Source organism: Corvus kubaryi, unplaced genomic scaffold (genome assembly GCF_017639235.1).
Source record: "Corvus kubaryi isolate FWS band 111438036 unplaced genomic scaffold, C.kubaryi_AGA036_p1.0 37341, whole genome shotgun sequence".
In the NCBI taxonomy this organism is placed as follows: Eukaryota; Metazoa; Chordata; class Aves; order Passeriformes; family Corvidae; genus Corvus; species Corvus kubaryi.
Genome location: NW_024581112.1, coordinates 2,640,555 through 2,650,769, shown reverse-complemented (window position 1 = coordinate 2,650,769; position 10,215 = coordinate 2,640,555). Strand labels below are relative to the sequence as shown.

Here is a 10,215-nt window from a genome sequence, read left to right as displayed (position 1 = left end):
AGCAGGTAGGAAACAGCTTCTCTGAAATACACAGAATAACCCTGAGATTGGTGGTGGGCATGTGAGCTCATTTATCTCAGGTGCTGTGGACTCCCAGAGCTGTGAGTGATGCTGTACAACTGTTAGTTTTGATTTGAAGAGAAGCTCAGGTGTTTATCTAGCAATAATAATATCAGAAAACCTTTGGGAGTATCTTTGCTCTTTCTCTTAAGTTGTTTCCTCGTAAGAGCTCTTACCTGCATTTTCACTTTGTCTACTGTTGGTCCACAGAGCACCGCAGCACAATATTCCATGCAGGTTCTGTGGTTTCTTGGTTTAAATGCTCATTAAATCTGTTCAGCTGAGTGTGTAAATCACATTTGCAGTTTTGATACAGTTCTGGCTTTAAGCTGTTTGTTTCCTTAGTAAGGAAGCAGCTGTATATCTCTCCAGTGCTAACAGTTTCCCCCAAAAAGAATCATTAAGTTCTCATGGGATTGAAACTAGTGTCTCGGTTTATGATTGAAAAGGGTTAAAGCTGCCAGACTACAGGGACACTAGTGCAGAAATGGCATTGATATTAAGGTGGATAGGATGTGGTGTGTTGCTGTTCATATGCTGGCTGGCCTAGCCTGCATGCTGAGATTTAGGCTGCCTTTAGTCTCCTTGTGGCTATTGTGCTGTTGCTGCAGCACCTGAAGATCGTGCTGCAATGAGGCTTTGCATCCGCTCTGTCGGAGCTGACGGCTCCATCCGAGGAGCTGTAGATAAGGATGTATGTCTGCATCAGTGACCTTCAGCTTACAGCCTGAGGATTCAGTGTAACTGCAGTCACCACAGGTAGGCTGTGAACTGGGAAGCCTTGAGACAAAGGCATGGGTCCTGTCTGTCCACTCCTGGAAATGAAGGCCACAGGCTTTGGAGAGAGGCCAGGAGAGAGGTGTGACTATGTCTCTAGCTCAGTCTGGATTTGTCTGCAGACTGAGTATAGGACATACTTTGAAACAGTGTCAAAAAGTGAACAAGCACAGTGAATTTAAAAGGAGTCATTAAATGCTTTCTTAGAAATTGCTGGTTTCATAAGCTGGAATGGAATCTTCCAAATGTGAGTTAGACATGCTACAGGTTCCTATACTGAGCAGACAAGAGAAAATATATGAAAGAAGTGGTAAGAATAAAATTGGTTGGCCACCTTGCCTCTGTTTTCTATTCTCCTGTCAGTATAATGTAGATGCCATCAGATGGGATTTTTAAAAGCGTAGGAACTTTGCTTAAACTGATCTACTGTTCTATTTTGGCCCTGTATCTGCTCTGTACCCACCAGTACAAAACACTCTGCATCTTGCCATACAGAGCTAATGGGGCAAAACATTCAGACCTGAAAAAGGGCAAGACAAGTGTAAAAACCATGCAGTGTTCCACCTCCACGGCCTCATTTAGAAAAGCCTGAAATGCTGGGGGATTGTCTGCTTTTGGCTGAGAGGTAGAGATCAGATCCTGGCTCTGCGAGTGTTAGAAAGATCCACTGCCATGCTGTTTCCTGTTACAGATGTTAATTACTATTTTGAAACACTGGCTGATGGCTCTCATGGTAGTCAGTCCACCCTCCCTTGTATTTTTTTTGGCTTTGTTTTCCAAGCTCACGTTTGTTTAAAATGTTACATATCACTGTTTTCTGTGGGGTTTTGTAACGCTTGTCCTCATGATACAAACCAGCCTTGCTGCTGAGGAATGTGGGGGACAGGCAAGCAGCAGAAGCAGCCCGACCCTTGCAGCGGCCAGGACTGCAGCGTGTCCGTCTCTGCAGGAGCAGAGGCAGCAGCCTTCCTGGGGGAGCCAGCTCCTGCACGGAGCGAGCTTCCCTGGCCTGCCTTCTTGTGGGAAGGGCAGCCCTGTGGAGGTAGAGAAAGTTCTTACAGCATGGGAGATGCTGTCGTCGAGGTTAAGCCCTCCTTGGAGTCAGTTTGAATTTTAGCATGAAAAGCCTCTGAGTTCTTGAAGTTGTTTTCCTAAAGAATCCTCCCTCCCCCCCCCTTTTCTTTTAAACTTCATCAGAAGAATTTAATTTCGCACTAGACACGGCAGTTCAGTCTTTTAGAAGGTCCCATCATCTGTTGCTTTTAGCACGCCGGAGGAGTTCCCCGCAGTTGCAGGGCAGGAGCGTTGAGTCCGTCCTGCAGGACGTGCCCCCTCAAACCAGCTCACGCGTGACAGGGGGCTCGGCGCCCCGGCAGCCCTCACCCCCGGCCGGGGCGAGCAGGGAAGCACCCAGGGCCGCTGTGGGGCCGGAGGCTTGGCGGCAGCGGGGCGGGCGGCGTGTGGGGGCCGCTTGCGCAGGGCCGGTACCTGTGCGGCGAGTGCCGCTGCGCGGGGCTGCCGCGGGCCTCTGCCCCCGGGCCAGGGGGTGCTGGCGTCCGTGTCAGCCCCGGCGCTGGTATTTCAGTAATGCGGGGCTGGTTGGTCATACTGCCAAAGCCAGGCTTTGAGCAGCGAGTCTTGCTCCACTTTTCCTCGCTCCGTGCCTCTGCTCCGCCCCGTCCGTGCTCCCCGCGCTGCTGAGATCAGCTTCCTGCTTTTCGTTTCCCTCGGAACAGCGCTGTTACTCCTCCCCCGAAAGTTATTTTCATCGGTCCGGAGTTAATTTCTGTGTGTGGCTGCGGGCTCTGTTTGTGACAGGCGAAAGCCGGGCTGGAGAAGCGGTGTCACGGTGGTCGTGTTGCGTTGCAGCGCACCAGGGCTGTAGGCAGGATGGCAGAGTGCTGCACCGAAAACACTCGTGTGCCAGCTCTGTGACCGGGAAGGCAGAGGAGGTGAGTGCCGCTTTTACCTCGCGTGGGTCCGGGCAGCTGTTGGAGGAGGAACCAAGAGTCACAACCTGCCCAGGCTCAATAACAAGGAAGGAGCAATTATGTTGTTATGATCTCTGATTAGATGGTTTTGCTCCTACTAATACGGTAATGGAGTATACTCAGGAAATGATGTATTTTGCTGTAGCAAAGATCTGTAGTCAATGAAAGGTTATAGCTTGTAAATTTTGGGGTTTTTTTCATTGAAAAGTATAAATAGATATGACACAAATACAGCCATAAAGGACAGATAATAAAGGTAACGTTTACTCTAAACAACTTTAAAAATCCACTCTTGTTTCAGAACTTCTAGATGGATTGAGTAATGCAAGAGAAGAGACTTTACAGTGGTTTAGTAGTTGTGGATCTACATCAGTGTGATGTATTTGAGGGAGTGATGTGATGTTAAAACATGGAAATAAAATTATAGACATGAAAAGGAAAAAGTACTCTTTATACCAAGCATCCCTCAAAAAGGAAGCCAGGTTGGTTGAGAGAAAACAGTGTTTGGAATAATCTCAGTTGAAACAAATGGGCAACTTCTATGGAAAGGTGCCTTCTTACATTGTTGCATTGGGGTTTATTAATTATTTTTCTTTATGGACTGAAGAATGTAAATATCACAGGTTCATTAATCAATTTTCAGCTTTTTAAACAGATGAGCACCATTCTCCGTATTCCCTCTAATGGAGTTCTGAAATTGCTAATCCGTAACTGGTGGTAGGTTATACAAATACTTTGTGTTGTCATATTCTGCTTATGGTGTCTTTTTATTACTGCCTGTTAACAGTCAGATTAATGGGACAGCTTTGTTTGCTCTGCCTGTGATGGCCTGAGTGATTTTGCAGAGGACTCTTCATGGGAAGCCACTCAAACACGCAGCTGTGGTGGGCCAGCCTGGCATTGGAAGCTGCCACTGCAGCTACAGGGCACTGCTGCAGGTCTGAGCTACTGCCCAGGTAACAGGGGACAGTAGAAACAAATCAAAGATCTTGATCAGGATCATGTGAGGCCTAACCAGAATTGCTTGTGCTCTTGATCCACACAAGAGTGTGTAGTGAGTAGCTGTTTTCTGTGCTGACAAGTTTAATTTACTGATAGTTCTATTAAATGAAAGATGTAGAGCCTTGTAGTACTTCTTACAGTGAAGTTCTCCAGTAGCTTTGCTGAAAGAAGTTCTGGAGAAACACTTACTTTAAAGTTTGATGCATTTTGGTGAAAGATGAGAGAGGTACAGTAAATTAGAAATTGGGGGTTGATTTCTGGTTATATTTTTGGTTATGACTGACTTCCCATTTTTCCTTGGTGGAATTTAGCTTTGCTTCTTTCCAGCAGCCTTCTTGTACTTTAAGGGGGCTCTCAAGAAGGCTGGAGACGGACTTTTCACAAGGGCATGTAGTGATAGAACAAGGGAGCATGGCCTTAAGGTGAAGAAGGGTAGGTTTAGATCAGGTATTAGGAAGAAATGCTTCTCTGTGAGGGTGTTGAGGCGCTGGAACAGGTTGCCCTGAGATGTTGTAGACCCTCCATCCCTGGAGGTGTTCAAGAGCAGGTGAGATGGGGCTCTGAGGAACATAGTCTGGTTGAAGGTGGGGGGTTGAAGCCAGATGATCTTCCAGATCCCTTCCAACCCCAACCATTCTGTGATTTTATGTTTCTGTGATTCTTGTAAGTTTCAGGGCAAGCAGAAGTCATAAGGGTGTTGTATGCTTGGCTCACACTTATTGCTTGCCATTGAACAGCTTTGAAGTAAAGGTGTAAGGCCAAAATAAAAACAACAAACCACTTTTATAGCCCAGTCTGTAGCTTCCACTTGAGTATTGGTGGAGGAGCATTGTATAAGAAGTAATAATAAAACTTCCAGTCATGTGTGGCCTTGCGTCTTTTGTATTTATTTTCATGTGCTGGCTATACTACACTGCGTGGTTTTGCCTCTGTGCAATCTCTAAATTCATTGCTGCTAAATCTACTTCTTGGTATAGACTTGTGCTCAAGAAATTAACCCTGTGTTATGTCATTATTCTGAGGGATAAAACAGTAGCTAAATAAATTTTATGTGCTGTGCGCATTTTATCAGTGTGTTAAAGAGACAACACAAGCCTGTTTGCTTCAGTGTGTATAATGTAAAGATAATTCTACATGCTAGTGTCTTCACAAGGAATGTGTGGTAAATGTGCTTGTGCTGTAGATGCAAATGTATTTCCTATGTGGGCCCAAGTATCAACCCTTATTTGCCAAAGTTACTGCCTTCTCGCTTGCATTCTGCCAGTAAAGAAACTCTGTAGCACTAAGTACCTGGGCATGACGTGAAGCGTTTAAGCCCAACAGCTGTTGGACTTCTGTGCTATTTTATTCCGTTTGTACCTATTTTCAACATTTCAGTTATAATTGATAGGAGGCTGCTGTAAAAAATCCAACCTGTATCAATAAAGGGTTCCTACCAGTGGCTCTACATTTGGTTCTTACAACTGATTTTCCTCCTTCACTGACAGCTGGAGTCAAAGCATTTGCTGCTTCTTGTCATATTTTGGCAACCTGGTTTTCTCTTAACTTGTAGAAATTTGTTAGTGTGTTTTGGAGTCCACCAAAAGGGGATGAGAAGTTGTGTCTGAAAGCTGGATACTTCTTCACTGGCGAGATCACAAGGGTACTAGTAAGTGCTCTTTATTTGTAGGCATGAAGAGAAGAATGAAGGGTACGGGTCCCAGAGTATTTTTTTTCACCTTCAACATGGGTAATGTTGTCGTGTCTTCATCGTAGATAGGAGATACAGACATTATTTGAATGACAGCTCCCTGACTAAGAAGTGGAATAAAACTTAATTGACAGAAGTAACAGTGAATCACTGTATTTAAATGGCAGCACTGTTACTAGAAGAAACAGTCCAAGCCTCAGACACTTGCATCTTACCTCATGGGGCCACACTAGTGTTTTTGCTGTATAATGAGCAGGACTGGAAGAATGATCATAGCGAAATTGTTATTATTAGCTTAACTCTTTCTGCCTAAAGATAGGACTGACCATGACTGGGTAGATCATCTAATGTGTTGTGAATCAGACTTACGAACTGAAAAGCTCTAAAAAGGGGTCCAGGAGTGCATAGTAGAAGCAGGACAGGGGACAGGACTCCTTTTGGTTTCAGAGCTGACCTATGCTTACTGCTTGTCAAGCTAGAGCCTTGAGGGCAGGCTAAGTAAAGTGCAAGAGGAGGAGGATGTACCTCCAGAAACAGAGCACTGCTGTCTATTTCTTCTGCTAGGGACTTCTATGTATCTTTTGTACATGGTTTTGCAGTCTAGATAGTTTCCAGAGCAGATAGCATCAGTTAGTTACTGATGCTGAAGATAACATGTCTTAATTATAATGCTGCTTATATCTTTCTCCTGTGATACTTTCTGAAGTAGATCCCCGTTCCTTGCATAGCTTGCTTCCACAGGACCCAGCACAACATGTTACATGGCAGGCTGTTCTTAAAAATTGCATGGGGCTTTCAGTGAGTGTGTTGATAGGTGATTTTAGCAAGATAGCTCTATCACTGTGCAGAATGCCAGTTTACTACAGATTCAAGGTGCCAGTTCAGTTTTTAAGTCTGGAGTTGGTGCTGTAAAGTGTTAATTTCATCAGTTACTCTTGAGATTTTCACTAGTGGTGGACTACCTGAGAAAGAGATGATAGCTTCTCTTCCAGTGGCCTGTAAGAAGAGTACGTTTCTCTGGCCAATATTCTAAATTTTTTTGTTTGTTTTTTTTTAACTAGCAGGGCGATTTTAGTTGCTTGTGTGAGATTTGTGGAGTTCAGGAAGTTATTGTTAGCAGTTTTCAAGCTTTTGTCATGTGTCAGGTGCTGGCAAAACCAACAGCAGGTATTCAGCATGCATTCACTGGGGCTGTGTTTTGGATAGGGAGGTTGAATGTTACATCCCGAGGTAAAGTTCCTGTTCTGAGATTTGCTAATGTAGACCTGTGCATTTTGTTTGGAGCCTTGTTACCTTCTCTGAGACTTCATGCAAGTACAGAAATCCATGCTGGTAGATATTGACAAGGGATAAAAGGATCAGTGTTTACTTTGCTTGGAAATTGCTCAGATGTTAGAGTTTAGAGTTGAAAATGTCACCTCTGCTCCTTCCCTTGCCCTGTGAAAATAAACTGAAAGCCGTAGAAAAATGTGGCATATTCAGTCTTCAGATTTTTGAGTAATATTTTAGAGTACCTTAAGCTACAAAATTATACTGTTTAATGAAAACTTTATGCAAAACAAAAATCGTATTTGTGGGAGAGTGACAAGAGGAATGATAGTTTCAGGAGGAGAAAGAAAACTTACTTGAATGTCCCTATCAAGCTTGCACAGCTTTTATAAGGCCAAAAGAACTGAAGCAACTACCTAGAAACACAAACATGACAAAAAATGATAAAATTCGGCAACTTGGTTTGATTGTATCTTTTAGAGGGAAAAATAAAATTCTCTCTTTTGCTGTAAATGGAGAAGGTACTTATTAAGAGTAAACCACAAAAATAATGCTTTCTTTGGTAGCCAAGTTATGGCAGAGTATGAGGGACCTCGAGAATTGATGCAGCTGGGCCATGACCGTGGCTCTGGGAGTTCACAGCTTCTGCTGGTGAGGACACAGGGGGTGCTGCCCCTGCTGCAGCACCTTCTAACAGTGCAATGTCCACCCTCCTCATGGATGTGGTGTAACAGCAGCAGCTTGGATCATTCTCCTTGGACTTCTGTGTGGGATAGTGCTGGAAGAACCTTGCCGGGAGGCACGGTCACAGCAGCGGAGGGACTTTGCAGGGAGCTGGGGTCATGTGCTGCTTTGGGACCGTCTTCCCTGATGGCCAGCTAGCCTGAGCTGAAACCCTGGCAGCATCTGAGATTCTTCAGAAGTAGAACTTGAGTATGGAAGGGCATGGCTTTTGTAATACTTAACAGGGTACTTCTTTTTTCAAAAGCAGTCACAGAAGGTGCTGCCAGAAAAACCTGTGCATTTCAGCTGAAAATGAGCAGGATCGTGCTGCAGGGGAAAGCTACTCAAAATGTATTCCTCCCTTTTTATCTGTTAGTTCAGTACTGTACAGTAAAATGCTTTTTTCAGGAAGTTAAAATACTTTCAAATTAAAGGGTTATCTTTATGCAGATGTTCAAACAAAATACTTTTTTCCCAAACTAATTAAAAAGTTAAACTGTCTTTAGAAATCAAAATAATTTGAGTTTTCCTGTTCTCAGCTATCTACAAGAATGTATGGGGTTGTTTTTAAATTTAAAATTGTAGTAATGTAGCTGTAAGTGTTCTGTACTTGACTAAATTACTTTCTTTTTGTAACTGATGCTGCCCCTTGAGGCTTGTTAATATATGGAGTAACTTGTAAGTAGCAGTCAGGTGTGTAAACACCTGGAAGTTCTTTGGGTAAAGAGGCAGGCAAGTTCCACGTGGGCCTATTGTGCATTGACAAAATCTCAGTAAGAAGAATTTTGGTGGAACTCACTCAAGAAGCAGGTTCTTGCTAGTCAGGAGCAGTAAAGAGTTACTAGAATTCAGGTATTTCCTTCTCCCTTCAAGGCTCCGAAAAGGCAGGCAGCTAGCCAGGCCCCATTTGAAAAAACCTGTGGTATATTCTAACAACACAACTGAGGCCTTCCCATCTGCAGCAGTTCTCATGGTTTATTTAATAAATAATTGAATAAATTACCAGGAATAAGACTCTGGTAGAGCTTTTCTGAATCAGATGCTGGGCTTTCACCAAATGTCTGACTTGAGTCCCTGCTCTGTGAATTCTGAATTTGCACCTCGAAATGTTTGCTGCAGGTACTGACATCTGCTTTCTGGTGGACCTCTCGTGAGACAAGGGATCCAAATTGATGTGTTGAGGTGGTGGTTAGGCAGAGGAAAAATAGGTACTTTCCGGGTGAGCTTTCATAAGAAGCAAATATATTCTAAATATTATCATCAGTTTTACACTGTTGCTTGTTCTAAATTTTCTGCAGTATGAGTTGACAAATGCACATAAAAGCAGATAAATCCTTTGCTATTGGCAGTTCTAAGAGGTATTTCAGCTTGTCCTGCAGGTCCTTAGAGAAAGGCATCTTCAGTTGACTGATAACTCCTTAGCACATTTCTGCTGAGTAATTAAGGTGCAAATAGAGGCTGTGGAGACGCTTAGGCTTCAGTCAGTAATGCGTTTGTTTCAAGATGGTCAGCCTCCTTGATTTATACCTAGAAATAATTAATTGAACATTGTGCCATCTCTTGAAGATGGTTAAGGAGCATAATGTGCTCCCTTTGTCAAACCTGGTGGGGGAGCAAGGGGGCAGGCAGCTACCCAGCTAACCAAAGTTCCCAGGTAGTCTGTGGTAAGACCTCTAGAAAAGGCATATTATGGCTCTCTTTTGAGGTGATAGAAGCCTGGTCAATATCATAAACCATTTATCAAACGGGAGTATGCCAACCTAGGTATTTGCAGCACTAACAAAGTACATGTGTTGTACGAAGTACCATGCTTTGGCTGATCTGCATATTAAGAGGCAATAGAAGGTTCAGAAGGAGCTTCTCATTTTAATTTTAATGCGCAGAGAGAGGGGTTTAGAGTGGCTGTGATATTTTGCAATTTCTCGTGTTTTTAAGTCTGCCACTGATTTTTTTTTGTGCACGGCACCTTTGCAAAACAGGCCTACTGTGTGGTGTTCACTTTTATCTTGCATGTGCCTGCAGAAAAGTATGTATAGATACTTACATATGTATGTGTACATACGAATATGTATGGCATAGGAAAACTTCGTGCATCTTCGCTGTAGTAACAGGACAAAATGAGCTTTGGTGGCCATTCCTGATGCTCATTCACTCTTGCTGTTCTCTGAAAACATGGTGTGAGACAGTGCGATGTGGCTTGGCCTAACACAGTAGACATGAGTAGACCTCTGCTACTGTGTGCTACTCATTTCATTGGTGACATTTTTTGGCATGCTATTTTAGGCCAGTAGTGAACCCTCTCTTTCATTGCTGTTACCAGAGTATCTTATTTTTAAAATACATAGATAAAAAAACCAAAATTAGCGTGAGTTAAATTTGTATCTAAATAAAGATTTAAGTAAAGTCAATGTTAAATAAAATCTTAAGAGTGGCCTTGCCTTTCATATGATTCTGGCCAGTTAAGGCTGCAAAATACTATTTTTATTGACAATACAAATTAGGCCTGTTTAAGAACTAGAGAAACAGATCTGGGGAGTGCCTGTACAAACATCTTGAGCACTGCAGAACTGTTTTCTCACTTGCAGACACCTCTGCGACTGGACCGCTGTGGAGGGAGTAGCAAGAAACAGCTCTTGGTGATTTACTGACCTAAAAGGATAAGGTGTCCCTCATCTTGGAGAAATACTTGTGATTTAGAGTCAG

General features: G+C 43.4%; 1 protein-coding gene across 20 annotated transcripts in view; it reads left to right on the top strand.

Annotated features, from left to right (window-relative positions):
- BBX (BBX high mobility group box domain containing) overlaps positions 1–10,215 on the top strand; it is a 153,251-nt gene that overhangs the window by 31,672 nt on the left and 111,364 nt on the right. Inside the window, exon 1 of one of the 20 annotated variants that reach the window (XM_042031613.1) lies at positions 2,616–2,789. The exons of the other annotated variants lie outside the window; for them this stretch is intronic. The gene's annotated coding sequence lies outside the window, so the exon portion shown is untranslated. Of the gene's footprint in view, positions 1–2,615; positions 2,790–10,215 lie in introns of those variants that run through there. 20 annotated transcript variants of the gene reach the window in all.